Source organism: Monodon monoceros, unplaced genomic scaffold (genome assembly GCF_005190385.1).
Source record: "Monodon monoceros isolate NGI ecotype Baffin Bay Population unplaced genomic scaffold, NGI_Narwhal_1 Super_Scaffold_22, whole genome shotgun sequence".
In the NCBI taxonomy this organism is placed as follows: domain Eukaryota; kingdom Metazoa; phylum Chordata; class Mammalia; order Artiodactyla; family Monodontidae; genus Monodon; species Monodon monoceros.
This window is the reverse complement of record NW_021703779.1, coordinates 85,553,840-85,573,135: the sequence shown is the minus strand read 5'-3', so window position 1 is coordinate 85,573,135 and position 19,296 is coordinate 85,553,840. Positions and strand designations below refer to the sequence as shown.

The window sequence follows — 19,296 nt, the reverse complement described above, 5'->3', positions numbered from 1 at the left end:
CCCTTGCTCTGCGAAAGCTTTTTCATTTGATTTGGTCCCATTTGTTTATTTTTGCTTTTGTTTCCCTTGCCTGAGGAGACATATCCATAAAAATATTACTAATATGGATGTCAAAGAGCTTACTGCCTATGTTTTCTTCTAGAAGTTTTATGGTTTCAGATCTTATATTTAAGTCTTTTAATCCATTTTGAATTTATTTTTGTGTGTGGTGTGAGAGAGTCATTTATGGATTTTTTTCCTCCCCAGCTAAAGTTTATGAAAAATAGTATAATACTATTATAAGTTTAAAAAATCCATTTGGAACTTAATAATTGGCATGAGATAATTCTCTGATATTATTTTTTTCCAAATGGATATCCAACTTCCCAAAAGCATCTATTGAAGAATCTATCCTTCCTCCCACTGTTTTGAAGTAGAACTTTTACCATATATTTAATGCCCGTATGTACTTGGATCTATAAGAGGGTATATTGGTTAAAGGCAAGAATCTTATTGTACATACTATTCTGTACTATGTTTTTCCTCAAATTAATTTATAAATTTAGTACTATCCAGTCGAACCAGTTCTTTTTTAAAATAACACCTGAAGTAACAGTTTGAACTGAAACAGAATTTCTTAAATGTTCTAAAGCTGCTAGACTGAGCAAAACTAAGACTGAGCAAAACTAAGGCAGAGCATTCTTGGGAGAAATCAGTTGCACTAGAGGAAGGGAATTAAGCATTTGCCTACCTTTCCAGTAAGATCTATATTTCAAGTAACCAAATAGCCCTGTTAATGAAGGAAAACACTTTCTTTCAGATTAGAAGAACATTAACTAATAAGCATATAAGAATGATAGGATTCAAAAATCATCATTTTGTGATCCCCAATGAAATAATTGATTTAGGCAAGGATTATCAATACATGCCTAAATCATCAGATGCCAGTCATAAGGGGAAAAACATAACTTTAGAAAATAGGAATTATATCATCACCAGCTTAACCCAGTTTAATTTAATTGAGTTTTTTCCCCTAGCTGCTTGAGATAGATGTTTTGATGGTTTATTTCCAGGCTTTATTAATTTCACAGGTTTGTTTGCTCAGGTTTATCAAAGTAAAATTTACACACAGTAAAATTCAGTTATTTTAGATGTAAAGTTTTATGAGTTTTGACAAATGTATGCAGTCATGTAACTACCATCACAATCAAGATATAGAATATTTTCATCACCCTAAAAAGTTCCTTTGTGCCCTTTATAGCCAATCCTCTCTCCCCAACCTCAGCCTCTGGAAACCACTGATCTGATTTCTGTTCTTGCAATTTTGCTTTCTTCAGAAAGCCATATAAGTGAAATAAGCCTTTTGCGTCTGAGTTTCTAAGATAGTGCTTTTGAGCTTTATATATGTTGTTACTTGTATTAATAGTTGTCTTTTCTATGGCTTAGCATTGTACTGTATATATGTAGCACAATCTGTTTTCCATTCACCAGTTGATGAACATTTGAGTTGCTTCCAAGTTGAGCCCATTACCAATGAAGCTGCTATAAATGTTTTCATACAAATCTTTGTTTACTCCTCCCTAGGTATATACTTAGGAGTGGGATCATTGATTTTCTATTAAAAAACTGTTTTACCAAAGTGGCTGTGCTATTTTACATTCCCACCAGAATTATGTGACAGTTCCAGTTGCTCAAATCCTCACCTGTACTCGGTTTTGTCATTTTGTAACTGAACAAAATTTGGGTCCGCTCACCTGCATGCAGTAAAGTCAATCTACTCACTCCCAATTGTGGTGAAGGAAAATGCAGCGTTTATTGCAAGATGCCAAGCAAGGAATCCAGGTAGCTAATGCTCAAAAGACCCAAACTCCCCGATGTATTTCAGGGAAAGATTTTTAAAGACAGGGTGAGGAAGAGGGTTGCAGGATGCACAATCAGCTCGTGGACATTCTTCTTATTGGTTGGTGGTGAGGTAATCAGGAGTCAACATCATCAGCCTTCTGGTTCCCACCGATCTGGGGTCTACATGCTTGCAGGCAGCATGCAGTTTTCTCCCACCTGGTAGGGGTTTCAATATCTGCAAAACAGCTCAAAGGTTGTGGCTCAGAATATTATCTACATTCCTTGAGGAGGAACTAAAGGTCCTTGACTTTGTGTAATGGCTGAACTATTATTATTTTGTCTTGTTTGACTGTTTTCCTTTGTTTCTGAATTTTCTCACTTTTCTGATTACATTTATTCTTTGGAACTTGGGGAAGGCCTAGGAGACTAAAGTTTTTCTACAAACAAGATATGGAGGTGTGGGGCATGTCCTGGGGAGGCCCCATAGGGTCCTGCTCCATTACAGTTTTTTAAAGTCATTGTAATAGGTATGGCTATTCTAATTTTTTGCCCACAATTTTAAATTGGGTTGTTTTTTTCTTATTATTGACATGTAAGAGTTCTTTATATATTCTGGATACAAGCCAGAATTATATTAGCTATGTTGACTTGAAAATATTTTATCCCAGTCTATGATTTGGCTTTTCATTTTCTTAACGGCATCTTACAAACAGCAGTAGTTTTTAATTTTGATAAATCCAATTTATTTTTTCATTATGGTTTGTACTCTTTGTCCTAGAGAAAATTTTTACCTGACCCAAGATTACAAAGGTTTTCTATTACGTTTTCTTCTAGACATTTTATAGTTTTAGCCCTTACGTTTAGGTAGATGATACATTTTGAGTTAATTTTTGTGTAAAGTGTGAGGTTTATTTTTTTTCCATATGGGTTGCCAATTGTTTCAGCATCATTTGTTAAAAAGACTACTCTTTTTCCACTAAATTACCTTGGCACCTTTGCTAAAAATCAACTGACCACATGTGTGGGTCTGTTTCTGGACTCTTTATTCAGTTTTTTTGATCTATAAACCTATCCTTTCACCAAAACCACATTCTTTTGATGACTATACTTAAGTCTCAAAATCAGGTAGTGTGAGATCTCCAATTTTGTTCTTTTTCTAAGCTGTTTTGGCTATCTTAGGTCCTTTGTTTTTTCTGTATAAATTTTTAAATCAGCTTGTCAATTTCTAACCCAAGAAAAGGCCTCCTGAGATTTTGCACCCCACAAATTCTAATATGTCACAATTTCATTAATGCTCAGTTCAAAATACTTTCTAGTTTCCATTTTTATATCTTCTTTGACACACACGTAGGTTATTTAGAAATGTATTACTTAATTTCAAAACATGTAACAATTCCCAATTTATTTTTAATTAATTTCTAGCTTAATTTCACAATGGTCAGAGAACATACTTTGTGTTATTTCAATCTTTAGAGTTTGTCAGGCCTTTTTTTATGTCCTTCACATAGCCAGATTTTGTAGATGTTCCATCTGTACCTAGAAAGAAAGTGTATTCTGCTGTATTAGAGTATGGGGTTCTATATTTGTTGATTATGTTAAGATTATTAATTGTGCTATTCAAATATTTTGTATTCTTATTGATTTTTGTCTGATTTTATACTGAGAGAAGTCTGTTCAAAATCTCCCATGACATTTTTGCCATGGAACTATACAATAATGATAATGAACAAATTGAAACTGTATGCAACCACATGGATGAATCTCACAAATATAAAGTTGAGTGAAAGAAGGCAGACACAACATAGCATGGAGTGGATGATTCTATTTAGATAAAATTCAAAAACAGGCAAAACTACTCTATGTTTTTAGAAGTCTGAATAATGGTTATTCTTGGTAGGGAGAGAGGGTTTATTAACTAGAGGGGGATAACATTGGGGCTTCCAGGGTGCTGGTAATGTTCTCTTTCCTGATCTGGGTTCTGGCCACACAAATATCTTCATTTTGTGAAAATTTATCAAGGTGTACATTTATGGTTTGTGCACTTTTCTGTCTGTTACATCTCCTAAAGCTTACTTTAAAAAAAAATAGTCAACCTCACCAGTGATCAAATTCTGCAAATTCAAACAACAGTGAAATATTATGTTTTCTCACCAGAATTATAATTCTCTGTATTTGTATACAGGTAGACAAATGAATACTCCTTTGCATAATTGTCTGGAGTATAAACTAGTACAATTTTTTGAATGAATATGTGTATTAGAAAGTTTTTAAAATGTGTATACCTTTGAACCCAAGAATTTAATTTCTGGGAAAGCATCCCAAAGAAATGAGAAAAAAAATGCACAAACATGTATTCATAAAGATGCTCATTGCAGAGTTATTTATAATTCTATAATGCTAAACAACTTGAATATCCAGTAGGGGATAGGTTAAAGAAATCATGATACTTTCATATAATAGAGTACAGTGTAGTCTTTAAAAACTATAACAGAACTAAAATTTTTCAATGGAAATATATTTATGATATACATTATTATTATTATTTTTTTTTTTTGCGGTACGCGGGCCTCTCACTGTTGTGGCCTCTCCCGTTGCGGAGCACAGGCTCCGGACGCGCAGGCTCAGTGGCCATGGCTCACGGGCCCAGCCGCTCCGTGGCATGTGGGATCTTCCCGGACCGGGGCATGAACCCGTGTTCCCTGCACTGGCAGGCGGACTCTCAACCACTGCGCCACCAGGGAAGCCCGATATACATTATTTTTAAGTAAAAATAGGTAACAAGATATGTATATTATGGGTTTTTTATTCAAATACATATGTATATACACATATATACAAACATACAGGGAAAATTCTAGATGGATATATATACATATAAAATAAAATGTTAACAACGTGAAATGTCCCTTTTTGTCTTTACTGATACTCCTTGCTTTAAAATCTACTTTATCTGATGTTGCCATGGCTACATCAGATTTCTTTTGTTAATATTTGCATGGTATATCTTTTTCCATCCTTTTACTTTCAAACTTCTGTGGCTTCGTATTGAAGGTGAGTCTTTTCTAAGCAGCAAATAGTTATTTTTTTAATCCAGTCTGACAAGTTTTGTCTTTTGATTTGAATGTTTAGGCTGTTCACCTGTAAATTTGTGGTATATTTGGGCTTAAATCTACCATCTTACTATTTGATTTCTACCGTATTTGTTCTGCCTGTTCTATATTGTTCTTTCTCTTTTCTCTTGCCCTTTTTTGGATTGCTTAATATTTTTAAATTCTATTTTCCCTCTCTATTACCTTGTTAATTATACATTTTTTACTATTATTTCAGTGGTCACCCTAGAGATTACAAAATGTGTCCTAGACATTATTAAACTCTAATACAAATAATTTTACCACACTGTCTAACATAAAGTGCTCCTAAAATATTTGATCCCTTACCTGCATTCCCCACTTCCATCTGTGATTTCGAAGCCTGTGCTTTTCTGTCTATATATCACTGCGTTGGAAACCTAATGATGTCAGTCCTACACTTCAGCCCTTTAACACAAGGTAGGGGTTTTTATCTCCCTCTCCTCATCTCATCAAAAGAAGTTGAACTGGCACCCATATGCATGTGTCACTTCCAAGCAACTATAACATAGTCAATCTTGATCCCTGGAATTCCTCATCTAAAAGGGTAAATGTGGTAAAATTGGGAAGTTGTGCATGTCAAGTCAGGGTAAGAACCCAGACTGAATTCAGGAAACCTGGAAATGTTTTTACCCCATCTCGACCTATCTTCATTTATAGGTCACTTGATATTCTTGGCTCTACCACTAGATGTCAGCAAATCCTAGAAAGGGATGGGTTGTTCAGGGTGTAGGATTCAGGGTGTTTATTCCTATTCTCTTTCTGTTTTAATGTATTTTCCAAATGTTCTACAAAAGAAAAAAAGAGGTATCACTTAAATTCTAGGAAAAAATATTAATATTACCCATATCAAGCACTTACTAGCACCATATCCATTCCTCTTTGTTATAGAGCAAAATAATACAGTTCATTATCACTACCAAGCTATCAGTGGGTATCTTACTTCTGTAAATCAAGTATCTTTCCCAAAGACAAGGCTGGTTCTCACTCTCCCCAACACTCAGTTTCCACAACTTTAAAATGAGGATAACAATTCTCCCCCAAAGTGTTGATCAAAGTATGTAATGCCACCATGTAGGTGCGAGAGCCAAGGTCTGTGCAAATCGATCCCCACTCAGTTCAAGAGATACACAGCAAACACAGGAGTACTGTAGGGAGTAGCCCACAGTGCAGGTTGCCCAGAACACAGAGCACTTGGGAGACAAAACTGGAAACGTAGTCTGGATCCATGGGGTAGAGAATGCAAGCTGGGGAAAGGAGTTTGAAGTTCTCTTGGTAGGTAGTGGATTGCTTCTGAGAGTGTTTGTGTAATTATATCAGGGTCCACTTTAGGGAAACTACTATGGGCAGCTGTGTGTAAAGTGGCCTGGAGAGAGGCAGGTGGAAGGTTTGGGAAGCCATTACAGTGGTATGATACTTGGGGGCTTAAACCACCTGCTTTTTCCAGGGGGCCTTCTCTACAGTGTGGACAGGTCAGCAGACCTTGATGAGAACTGGGGGTGGGGGAAGGGGCGGGGCAAGAGAGAGGTTGATAGATCTATGAATAACGCATATATGAAACTAAATAGATATGCTTTTAGTCTTTTTATATAAAAAAAATCTTTCAAGCACATATACAATATGTACTGCTTAACAAGCAACTTTAAAAATAACATTTTGTTTACTCTAAAAAAATGACTTTTCATTAGAAAAGAGAAAAATATGAAGACAGATGCTGCCTAGGGATCAGAATCAGAGTTGCAATTCTGAAGGTCTCGGTACCAGAGGCTTTGCAAGTGGAGGAGAGAATGGAGAAGGGACTTGGCCTTGGCCTCACAGCCAGGTCTTTGCAGAATTTACCACCCGCTGGCAGCAATCTCTCTGAATATAAGACATTCAGCGGTCTCTAAGCCCTAAAACTAGACATCAACCTCCTGCCTGAGTTGAAGAGAAAGCTGCATGTGTGAAGACGTTTGAGACATAGAAACAGACACATACACAGATACACTGTCAAATCAGTTGCTTTAACCTACTCTTTTCTCAACAAACAAGTATATTGTGAACACATTTCCAAAACATAACATATGAGTACATAATTTTCATCAGTTGGGTCACATATTTTTGCTCTTTAGTAATTTTTATCTTAATAAATTGTCCTGAGTATAAATTTCAAACAAGGCAAATATGTATATGTGTAAATTGAAATTATCGTATAATCCCATCTGCCTGACCCTCAGTCCTTTTTTGTTAATATTTATTTATTTATTTGGCTGTGTCGGGTCTTAGTTGTGGTGGCATGTGGGATCTAGTTCCCTGACCAGAGATCAAACCCAGACCCCTGCATTGGGAGCGCGGATTTTTAGCCACTGGACCACCAGGGAAGTGCTGACCCTCAGTCCTTGACCCAAAGATATTCACTGAAAATAGACAGATGTCTATTCTTCAGGTGTGTTTCTCTGTATGTAATTTATTAATGTATAATTACATATAATCAGATATTTACATAAAATATACTAAAATGCACATATTCTTCAAAATTATAATCATGTTATACATATAATTCTGCAACTTGCTTATTTCACTAATATGACTTCTATTATTTGCTAATGTTTATTAGCCACAAATATTGGTCCTCTAGTGAATTTTCTGTTGACATCATTGACCTGTTGGTTAGTAAGTCTGCCTAACATAGCAGAAATATAAACCCCATGGAGTTTGCAAATATTTCCTCTCTGCTTTTCACATAATTTTTCTTTTTTCCTGCCATACAAAGTATTTTACATTTTTCAATATTATTGACTAAAATTATACAGTTATATATAAAATTGTTCAAAATAAAGTTTATTTTTAAAATAAATAGAAGTCACACCCGTTAGGATGGCTATTATATTTTTTAAAGCAGAAAATAACAAGTGTTGGTGAGAATGTGGAGATATTAGAATTTTGTTCATTGCTGGTGGGAGTGTAAAATGGTACAGCTGCTGTGACAAACAGTATGGAGGCTCCTCAAAAAATTAAAAATAGAATTACAATATGATCTAGCAATCCCACTTATAGGTATATACCCAAAAGTAGAGAAAGCAGGGATTCAAACAAATATTTGTGTACCAATATTCATAGCAGTATTATTCACACTGATAAGACTTTCTCCTTCACCAAATTTTAGTCGGGTTCCTCTGAACCTTTTTCTCAACTAGGTCTCAACCTTTGGACTCTTGTGTTCATCCTTGCATAGCCCAATTTTGACAAAAATCCTGCTAAGTCTACTTAGCAAGAATCCCCACTCCCAATATCTGATCACCATGGCCTGCCTTCAGCAAGAACCCTGGTCAGGTTGGTTTAACCAGAATTCCTCCCCTGCTCCAATTTTCCATCCACTGACTCCCCACTCTGCTCCTAGGCTATGAACCTGTATTTGTCCATGATGTACTCAGAACTGAGCTCAGTTATAATCTGAGGTTTCTTTACTCTTATTACAATAGTTCCTGTATAAAATCTGTTCTTAATACTTTAACTACTATACAGCTCTGGTTTTCTTTAATAGCAGAAGCCAAAAGATGGAAACAACCCAAATGTCCACCAATGGATGACTATCATACAGTGGAATATTATTCAGCCTTAAAAAGAAATGAAATTCTGATACATGCCAAATGAAAGAAGACACACACACACACACACACCCTAAATACTGTATGATTACACTTACATGAGGCACCTGGAGTAGTCAAATTCATAGAGACAGAAAGTAGAATAGTGGTTACCAGGGGCTAATGGAACAAGAAATTAATGTTTAATGAGCATGGAACAAGATGAAAAGAGTTCTGGAGGTGGACGGTGGTGATGGTTGTACAACAATTTGAATGCACTGTACCACTGAACTGTGCACTTTAAAAAGATTATAATGGTAAATATTATGTATATTTATAAATAAATAAATAATACAGTCCATTGTAATAGAAATTGAGCAATACCCTGGGGAGCATCCAGTGCCAGCCCCTAGAGAGATTAGAGCACTCAGAGCCCAGGCAGCTTCAAGACACAAAGGACAAAGCTTTAGAGTAATTCAAGGCTTCACTATTTCTCTCTCTTAACCCAGCCCACACTCAAGTACAAGGATTACGCATGCATGTGCATGAATACTAGGAAGCGTGGTTCATTGGAGCCATCTCTTTTTTTCACAATTTATATACATATTTTCCCTTTACTTCTTTTCATTCACTTGGATACTTAATCTATCCATATGTTCTAACTTAGTTATCTCAATTACAGACTTAAGGAATGGGACTCTATCAAGAGTCACTATCGGGCTTCCCTGGTGGTGCAGTGGTTGAGAGTCCGCCTGCCGATGCAGGGGACACGGGTTCATGCCCCGGTCCGGGAAGATCCCACATGCGGCAGAGCGGCTGGGCCCATGAGCCATGGCCACTGAGCCTGCGCGTCCGGAGCCTGTGCTCCGCAATGGGAGAGGCCACAACAGTGAGAGGCCCGCATACCGGAAAAAAAAAAAAAAAGAGTCACTGTCAAATCTCGCTTTATTTTGAAAATGGATGACCTAAGTAAGTGGTTCTTTCTCACGTTCATGGCCCTTTAATATGTCTTCTTCCTAGGTTCTGTGTGCTGGACTAGTGGATATATATTGCTTCACCTCTACAGACAACATAAGCTAGAGGGGAAGAGGGTGGGGGACTGGACGAAATAGGTGAAGGGGATTAAGAGGTACAAACTTGTAGCTATAAAATAAATAAGCCACCTGGATGTAATGTACACATAGGGAATATATTCAATAATATTGTTATAAGTTTGTATGGTGACTGATGGTAACTGGACTTATTATGGTGATCACTTCATAATGTATAAACTATTGAATCACTATGTTGTACACCTGAAACTAATATAACATTATATGTTAATTATAACTCAATTAAAAAAACACAGGTTTGCTTTTTGAAAAATAACTTAGACTGAAAGAAACAATCATATCAAGTCCATAGAAAGAGATGACACACAGAATCAAAATGATGATCTTTTTATAGCTGCTCTCATCTCAGGGCTCATTTTTAGATAGGTTCTTAACAATTTATATTTTTTATTAAGGTTCACAGTCTGCTAAATAAAAGCAGTAATAAGATATTTCATAAAGTATCATACAATTTAAATCTTATGAACTTAATTTCATAAAAAATTAGGTGCATATTCATACTGGCTACCCTAAAAATGCTGTTTCATCTATGGCCTAAAATAATGTGTAAGAGATTTAGTTCCACCACTAAAAACAATCCCATCACTACATTTTTTGCATGTTTTACAACAAAAAGTTTGTGCTCTTAATCAAAAAGATCCACAGACTAATTCAACATGTAAAAAATAATTTTACACAAACACCAAGAAAACCTTTCAAACTCACTTTTATTTTCCTTTTTATTCCTCACAGAACTTCTCCATACATCACATTTCTTGCAGCTATAAAGTCACTTGATGTTGGTCAGGTACCATTTTATGCCTAAACTTTGCTGGCATGAAAATATGACACTTAACCAGTGTTAAATCTATAAAATATTTATATAGGGCAGCACACTAAGGTTTATACACTTGGCAATTAAACCACATCAAAATGGGACAAGACCCCCACTCTACATGTTTCAAATCAAGTGTTCACAGTCCCTATCTGGTGACTGTCCACTGATTCAAAAGGCAGCAGAGGCAACAGGCAGTTACTTCAAAGGACATTGAACACTATGATCTAGAAGCACATTATGATGTTACCCCAGTGTCATGTACCACCCTACCTTTGTCCAGGGTGGTCTCATAATTCTAGAATGGTAGGTCCAGCTGATACAAAATAAAGACAGACAACATAGCATTTAGTCTGTGGAGATATCCTAACTCATTACTATGCACACACTGTGATTTTGAACACAACTCGTCCTAAAAACTTGTCAAGAACATCCTGGTGTTTTCGGTTGGGTAATCCATCTACCTTTCACTTGACTGTTACTTCTTTTACGGTACTGCAGGGTCAAAGGTGACCTAGATGTCAACTAATGGCAGTAGATACCTCACATGCAGTTTTTTCTCATAATATGGAAAATATTTTATTCCTATAATTCCATTGGGAGGATAAGTTGATAGAGTAGCTGTGCTTTCATCCTTCAAAATACATTCTATAGTTGGTTCTCCTTAAGGCTTTAATTCAATTACTCTGTTTTCACATGAATACAAGGCTTTCCTCTGGTATAACCAAACTCAGGATCATCCACACCACCACATGCTTGAAGTAAGACAGTAAAAAACTGACATGCAACATAAATTGGACTTCTCTGTTCAAAAGGCACTTCATCAGGACAGACTGTGAGATTCTTCTGTTCTTCTAAGTCATATGGCTTTAGGTCTTCAATGTACCCTTTATAGGAATCTGGATCAGACAGACTGAATGAATATTACAACGCAGTCACTGACTTTGGAAAAACCATAAGTCCTGGACTATCTGGTCACGATATTTTGGAACCTCATGGTTCAGATTCTGAAACATAGCCCACATTGTGAATGAGAAGAGTGCAGCCAGGAACCCATAAAAGCCTGGGTAAAAGGGCAAGATCAAACCTTTGTTTAAGGGTCTTTTCACTGTTCAAATACAAGTGCGTTTTCCTGTATGATGCGCTTGTGTGATTAACCCACTGTTGTACATTCAGTGTACAGTACACACTCAATACTCCCACTCTTTCCGACTGGTTGGGGTGGCAGCGTGAGTCACAAGACAGCTGCAGGGGTGGAAATTTCCTCTTCCTGGGAGTGGAGCAGGGTCTGGCTTCGCTGAACCGCTGGGCACCTCCGCCAGAGTCTCTCCGTACAAAGGCGCGCTGCGTACAAATAAGGCCCCGGGGGCGCTCGGGCCGCAGGCTCCGGGCTCCAGGAAGGGGTCCCCGGCTTCCCGGCGCCGCTCAGGAAGGGAGGCTCCGGCTCATTGGAGCCGTCTTAGAGGCTGCTTACCACAGCATCATTTGTCCATCTCTCTATACTGGTTGCTGAGAATGCTTTCATATATCATGAGAATTAGCCCTAATTTGCAAATATTTACTCTAACCATTTCAGACAAGCTTTGCTGGGATGTTATTGCTTTTGTTATTTGCCATAGGACGTTTTAAATTTTTCGGTAATAGGATCACTTACAAGTAATACAGCTCACTATAAAAAATGATCAAAAAGTAATATCCTGGCCACCATCGACTGCACAGGGAGATTAGAGCATTCAGATCTCTGGTAGTTTCAGGGACACAGTGAGAAAGCTTTATTGTAATTCCAGGTTTCACTACTGAGCAGGCATTTACAAGACAGTGTCCCTGATTTACTTCACCTCTCCTAACTTCCCATAGCCTGGTCTGAATTAGGGATTTAATAAGAAGTAACCTGAATAGCTCTTAAGATCAAGGGAGACTTTTGGGAGGCTGGTGCTTAATCCCTCAACCACAGGGCTCCCCAGGGCGGGAGACATGATGAAATCACAATGCCACATGAACAGTTCTGTGGACCAGTGACTGGTCCCCTCACACTTTAGGAGAGTGACATAGTGTCAGCCACTGTCTGAGTCAATGGCGCAAAGCATGGGCCTGGGCACACTGCACTCTGTATCCTCTTTGCTTTGACCCCAGGCCATGTACCTCCAACAGCCCTCTCAGCTCGCAGTGATTCTCTAGATCCTCGTAAAAAGTAAATGTCATTTTTGTTTGTTATTCACATCAGTAGTTCTCCAACTGTGGTCCCTGGACCAGCAGCATCAGCATCACCTGGGAACTTGCTGGAAGTGCATATTCTTGGGCCTCACCCAGATGGGGCCCAGTAATTAGTGTTTACACGTTATACAGATGACACAAGACAGTTTGAGAACCACTGCTCTAATCTAGAAATGACTGATAGAGTTTTATATGTTATCACCTCTCTGAGCCTCAGTCTTCTCAGTGGATGTGACAAAATCCCTCACTTTACCACAGTGGTGTGAGGAATAAATGGGAAATCCTTTGCAAATGGTACCTGTTGACTCTTCTGTGTTGTAAGATGAATTACCTCCTGGAGCTAGGAAAAGAATAGAAAATCCTTATACTATTTCCTTTTTTTAAAAAAAAAAGTGCTGTAACTGATCTAAAAAAAATAAAGTCTTTTAAAAATGTGCTTTCTTTTCCTCCTTACTTTATCTTCCAGGAGACTATAATACAAAATATAGTGAGAAAATCTATTTTTAAATGTCTGGCACACAATAAGACTTCAAAAAATATTAGTCCTGGCCTACTCTGATTTCCCTCTCACATAAAAGAGATGAGTTTGATGTAAACTACATAGAATACAGCTATCATAGACAGCATCTGGAAATGTAAACAATAAGTAAAATATACATATATTTGCTTAATGTATGAAGCTTTGGTGCCATGTCTTCATTGCATGAAGGAGGAGTCCTGAGGGAAGAAAATACTCCCACCGTGTCCTTTTTTTAAGATTTATTTATTTATTTATTTAATTTTTGGCTGCGTTGGGTCTCCATTGCTGTATGTGGGCTTTCTTTAGTAGCAGTAAGCAGGGGCTACTCTTCATTGCGGTGCATGGGCTTCTCATTGTGGTGGCTTCTCTTGTTGCGGGCTTCTGTAGTTGTGGCTCGTGGGCTCTAGAGCACAGGCTCAGTAGTTGTGGCACATGGGCTCAGTTGCTCCGTGGCATGTGGGATCTTCCTGGACCAGGGAATGAACCCATGTCCCCTGCATTGGCAGGTGGATTCTTAACCACTGCACCATCAGGGAAGTCCCATCCACCATTTCCTTTTATTCCAGGTGGTTACTTGACCCTATTAGTTTAGCTCAAGTTTGACATTGAAGAGGAATCATTTCTGCCTGATCAGTGTGGCTAGAGGTTTTGCCTGAGCCTCAGGCCTAATGCAAACATTACCAACTTGCCTAGAACACTGTCTGTTACATACCAGCCATTCAGTACATGGGAATGAACGAATGAATGATAGTGACTCCTGGGCTCAGTCTCCGGATGATCACCCATCTCCTCATGTAGAGGGCTGCAATCATGACCTCTGATAAATGGAAAGAAGCAGGTTTTGAGAACCTCTGTATATCAGGTTTTGTTCTAGGTGTTCGAGATACATTAGTGAACAAAACAAAGTGTTAACCCTCCATGTAGCTTACATTCTAAATTCTTAGAATATAGAGGAAGAATCAGACAATACACACTGTAATGTCAGGTGATGATAAGTGCTATGAATGTGCATGTGGATATGAGGCTTAGCAAATAGAATTATTATTCCTCCAGCAGCTTAGAGAAATGGCTGATGCCAATTCTCAGGCATTTAATGTACAAGATAAGTCTAGAATATCTTGTCATATCATTTAGCAAAGAAGCGGTCAAAGATTACTAGGGTAAAAAATAAAGGAATGCTGAGGTCATGTCAAAAGGACACAGGAGATAGCCTGAAGAGTCTTCCACTGGCCTAAGATAGAACTTGAGCATAAAAAAAGACTATACCAAAAAAAAAAGACTATAACAGATTGAAACACATTGAACATGTTTTTTAAACTGTCAAGGCAGTTCTCAGAAAAGGATATATAAATGACTCTTAAATATATGAAATAATATTCAACCTTACTCATAAGAGAAGTATAAATTAAAACTAAAATAAGATATAATTTCTCACTTATCAGATTGGCAAAAAGTCAAAGGTTTGACCGCATAGTCTTTGGTGAGGCTGTGAACAGACATTCTCATGCTTTGATGGTGGGAATGTAAAATAGTACCACCCCAATGGAGGGGAAGTTGTCGAATCTTGCAAAATTACATAAAGCTTTTTCCCTTTGACCCTGTAATCCCACTTCTAGGAATGTATCCCAAGGATACACTGGCAAAAATAACAGTAAAGCATATGCAGTAGATTATTCACTGCAGTTCTATATGTAATAGCAGAAGGTTAAAAAAAACAAATGTCCATCAATAAAGGACTCTTTGAATCAACTGCAATACATCCACATTAAGGAGTATTATGTAGCTGTAAAAAGAATGAGGAATATATACTCTATATACTACTTTGGAATGATCTCCTGGTATATTGTTAAGGTGAAAAAGACAAGGTGGAGAAAAGCACATATAGTATGCTACCATTTACCTAAAAAGGGAGAGAGAGGGATGAGTACACAGATGATAGTGATAGAGGATGATGAGAGAGAGAGAGAGAGAGAGAGAGAGATTCCTGATATTAAATCAAAATAATGGGCAGACATCTGATCCACTCCCATCTTGGGCCCCAGGAGTTCAGGCTATGGGATTGGCAGCAGCAAAGTAGCCCAGCTTTGTGAAGACTCCTAGGCACCCAGGCACGCATCTTCCTCACTGAAGCCACCACCAAGATTTCTAAGAAGAAGGTCAATTCAGCTAAAGAGGCAGTAAAGAAAGAGCCCAAGAGGAGATTCACAGGTTGTAGCCAAACCTGTTCCTTCCAAAGTTGAGACTAAGCCAAAAACAAAAGGCAACAAGAAAGAATAAACCTTCAGGAAAAATGTGCAAACAAGAGGGAAAGGAGGAGCAAAAGGGAAATCCACTGGGACTGGGGTGGCTAACCAAGACACTAAAGGCTGCAAAAAAGAAGAAACTAAAAAGGAGAGCGTGGCCTCTGATGCAGCAGGACGGAAAGAAGTCAAGTCTGACTGGCATACTTAAACCAAGTCTTACTGGTGGTCCCAGTGCCTCCCTTCTTCAACAATATGGAGGAATGTTTTTTATCAGCTATTTAGAAAACGCAAATTTTTTAGTAGTTCCAGAAACATATTTTTAAGAAGGAAGAAATTCCACCTCATTTAAAAAACATATTTAGATAAGTGTAAATGCTTTGTTTAGGAGATGAAATCATGTGCTGGCTGTTTATTTTTCTGTAAAGCCATAAATTAGTCAGATATTGAATGAAAGGAAGCTTTGACTGTCTTGTGTGTCAACTTAGCATTCCGTAGACTGGAGATGAGGGTAGTGTTTATATCCTGTTATACAAAGCATAACTAAATGGTAATTTAGAGCCACAATCATGCACTTAACATGTCATAAATATTTAAAATTATTTATTCATATGGTTTTATTAATTATCATATCAGAAAGCAAGAAAGCTATCAAAGATGATTGGGGTAGTGTCAAAAGCACTCAGGAACCAACTTGAGAAGGGCTACAATGCCAATTTGAATATCATTAAGAATAATAACTGCAATGAACTTATGAATTGAAACACATCAAAAATGTTAAAAACCCATGAGTAATAATGACTCTGAAAAATATATTCATTGGTCACCTTTGGAGGATGGTGCTAAGGGAATCCAAGCTGTCCCTCAGAGTGATGAAATAGCTTTCGAGAGGAATTTTTCCTTTATAGACATATTGCAACCAGTAAATGAAGGAAGAATTATAGAATTGGAATATCACCATCTTATAAACCCCTAATGAAATAATGAATCTAGGTAATGACTATCAATGACCGCTAATATCACAAAGAAGAGGTTCAGCCAGATATTCTGTACCTCTTGATGGAAATACACACAACATTTATGAAATATTACTGCCCCAAAAAATCAATCTTGAATCAGATCAAGGCTCTAGATCTACCAGTTTACAGGAAGTATAAGGAACAAAAGAATACGTTAACCAACACGTCAGAGATGTGATCAGCAAAATCCAAAATGTGAGAAACTTTACAGGATAAACAACCTGTTTTCTTCAACAAATAAATTGAAATAATAATTTAAAAATAAAAACAGAGACAGGGAACCAATGAATTGAGAGACTTAAGAGACATCCACAAAATACAATGTATGGACTTATTTGAATCCCGTTTCAAAGAAACTGTAAAAGGAAAATTAGGCATTCAGGAAAATTAGAACACTAAGTGGAAATATAATGTTAAGAAATATTGTTAATTGTTTTATGAATAATAGTGATTTCTTTAAAGTCCATCCTGTTTGGATGGATTAAATACAATTGACTATAAATTGATAATTATTGAAGTTAGTTGGTGAGAATATGTTAATCTATTACTATCTACTTAGGTAAATATGTTTAAAAAAAATCCATATTAAAAATATAAGAAGCATACATCTACAGCGTCCCTACTATAAATTCATGTCCCTACTAAGAGTTGAACTCAGCATGAACATAAATGCACCATTGGTCTAGTTTGGTAGAAGTGGTTCAGAAAAAGCAATAATGAGGTCAGAAAAAGAAGTATAATTAAATGAATTATGAAGGTCAAACACAGTAAGACAAAAAAACATAAGCTAAACCCTTCAGCCATCCATAGGCACTCAAGATATTAAGAAGATAAAAGTAATACTAGAGCTTTTCAGATACTCTTGGAATTATATTTGATTGGAGTCTTACCAGATGCATCTGGTAAGAGAATGATGATAGTGAGTTAGTTCTTCTAAAAAACCAAACTTTGATCATCTGCAGCCTCCTCTTCTGCCTTTCTTCTCTGTCCCAGTAAAAGCTGCCATTGCCTCATCCAACCAGTTGTTCAAGCCAAAAACCTAGGAATCATTGACACGTTCTTCTCCCTCATTCTCCACATCCAATTCTTTACCAAGAGCTGTTAATTTGCAAATACTTCTAAAATACTTCTACTTCTCTCCATCTCTACCCCTACCATCCTAGCAAATGTCACCATGATTCTCATCCAAACAACTGCAATAGCCTCTCAACTCTTTTAGTCATCCCTCCATTCTTGCCCCCTCCAATCAATTCTCAGAAGTGCAGCTAGAATGTTTTCAAAATGTAAATCCTGTCAGGCTCATTTCCCTGCCTAAATCCCTGCTATGTCTTCCCCTGGGTCTTGAGATAAATACCAGAATCCGAAACACAGTATATAAGGCCCTGTGTAATCTGGTCCCTGCTACCTCTCCAGCTTCCTCTTCCACCATTTTGCCTCCCACTCTCTGCAGTCCAGTCACACTGACCTTATGTTCTTCAACTGCATCACACTCCCTCGGTGTCAAGGTCTTCATGTATACGGTTACCTCTGCCTGGAACTCTTCCTCACACCCTATTTCTTGACCCCATTCTTCTGGATAACTCCTATTTATCTTTCAGATACCAACTTAATATCTGTTTCTAGAAGTCCTCTGACCCTAACTCCTCCACTCCCAGATAAGGTAAAGTGTTGACAGAGTACTTCTCCCATCATAGCCTTTATCACACCGTATTACAATTATTTGTTTAATATACTTCTCTTCCAGTACACTTTAAGCTCTATAAGAGAAATAATCAGGTATGACTTGTTCACTATTTTATTTCCAGCATTTAGATCATTGCATGGCACAGTTTACTCAAAAAATAGTTGTTAAATGAAAGACAAATAAGTCCCTTGTTGTTTTGAGGATTTCCCTGTTCTGAAGGTGACACAACTGTTTTGTTAATGTTTATTAATGAATACTGGTTTAAAAAACACCAGAAGAGTCTAAATGTTACAATATTTTCATGTCCTGATGTTCCGCCTATCCACAGACGGTGAGACATTCTATCAATAAGGCCTGTGCCTGAGTTTATACATTATGAGTGCCTGCTGTTTAAGGTCACTTCTCCACCTGTACTCTGCATCCATTCCTGTCCAGTGTCTTCAGATACTTTGCCTACATCCTTATCTCTCTTTATAGATCATTCTAATAGATCATAGTAGCATCTAAGCCTGCTCTAGCATCACTCATCTTTGAAAAGCCCTCACTTGATCCATATTCCTCTCCACCTACCACTCAATTTCTCAATGGCTCTTGAGAGTAAAATTTTTCTAAAGAAATATCTATTCTCATTGACTCCTCTTCTTAATCTCCCATTCACTCTTCAGTGTACTCTGAAATGGCTTCTCTATCTGAAATGGAATCTCTATCACACCACTGAAACTACTCTTGTCAAGGGCACTGAAGACCTCCATGTGCCAAATCCAGTGGACACATTTCTGTTGTCTTCTTGCTTGATGCCTTAACAGTTGAATTCCTTTTTTGAAACAGTTTCCTCTCTTGAATCCTGGGGTACCACTGTCTACTAATTTTCTTCTCACTCCACTAATCACTCCTTCTCAGTCCCCTTTGCTGGATTCTTCCTTATGCTGGGGTTCCTCAGGGATCTTTTCTTGACCCTTTTCTCATTTCCCACTCTATAACCTTTCCCTAAGAGGCATTCTCATGATAACAATTACAGCCTATGTACTGGTGACTCCCAAGACTATAACTCCAGACCAATCCTCTCTGCTGAGCTTCAGATTCATATACCTGACTGTCTGATGGACATCTCCACTTGATGTTCTTCAAGTACTTCAAATTCGAACATGTCTGATAGCAGAGTCATCATCTTCATTTTA

At 37.5% G+C, this 19,296-nt stretch overlaps 1 pseudogene; it reads right to left on the bottom strand.

Moving 5' to 3' along the window:
- Positions 1 to 10,818: 10,818 nt before the first annotated feature.
- On the bottom strand, positions 10,819 to 19,265 carry LOC114905849 (annotated as a pseudogene).
- Between the last annotated feature and the right edge of the window lie 31 nt (positions 19,266 to 19,296).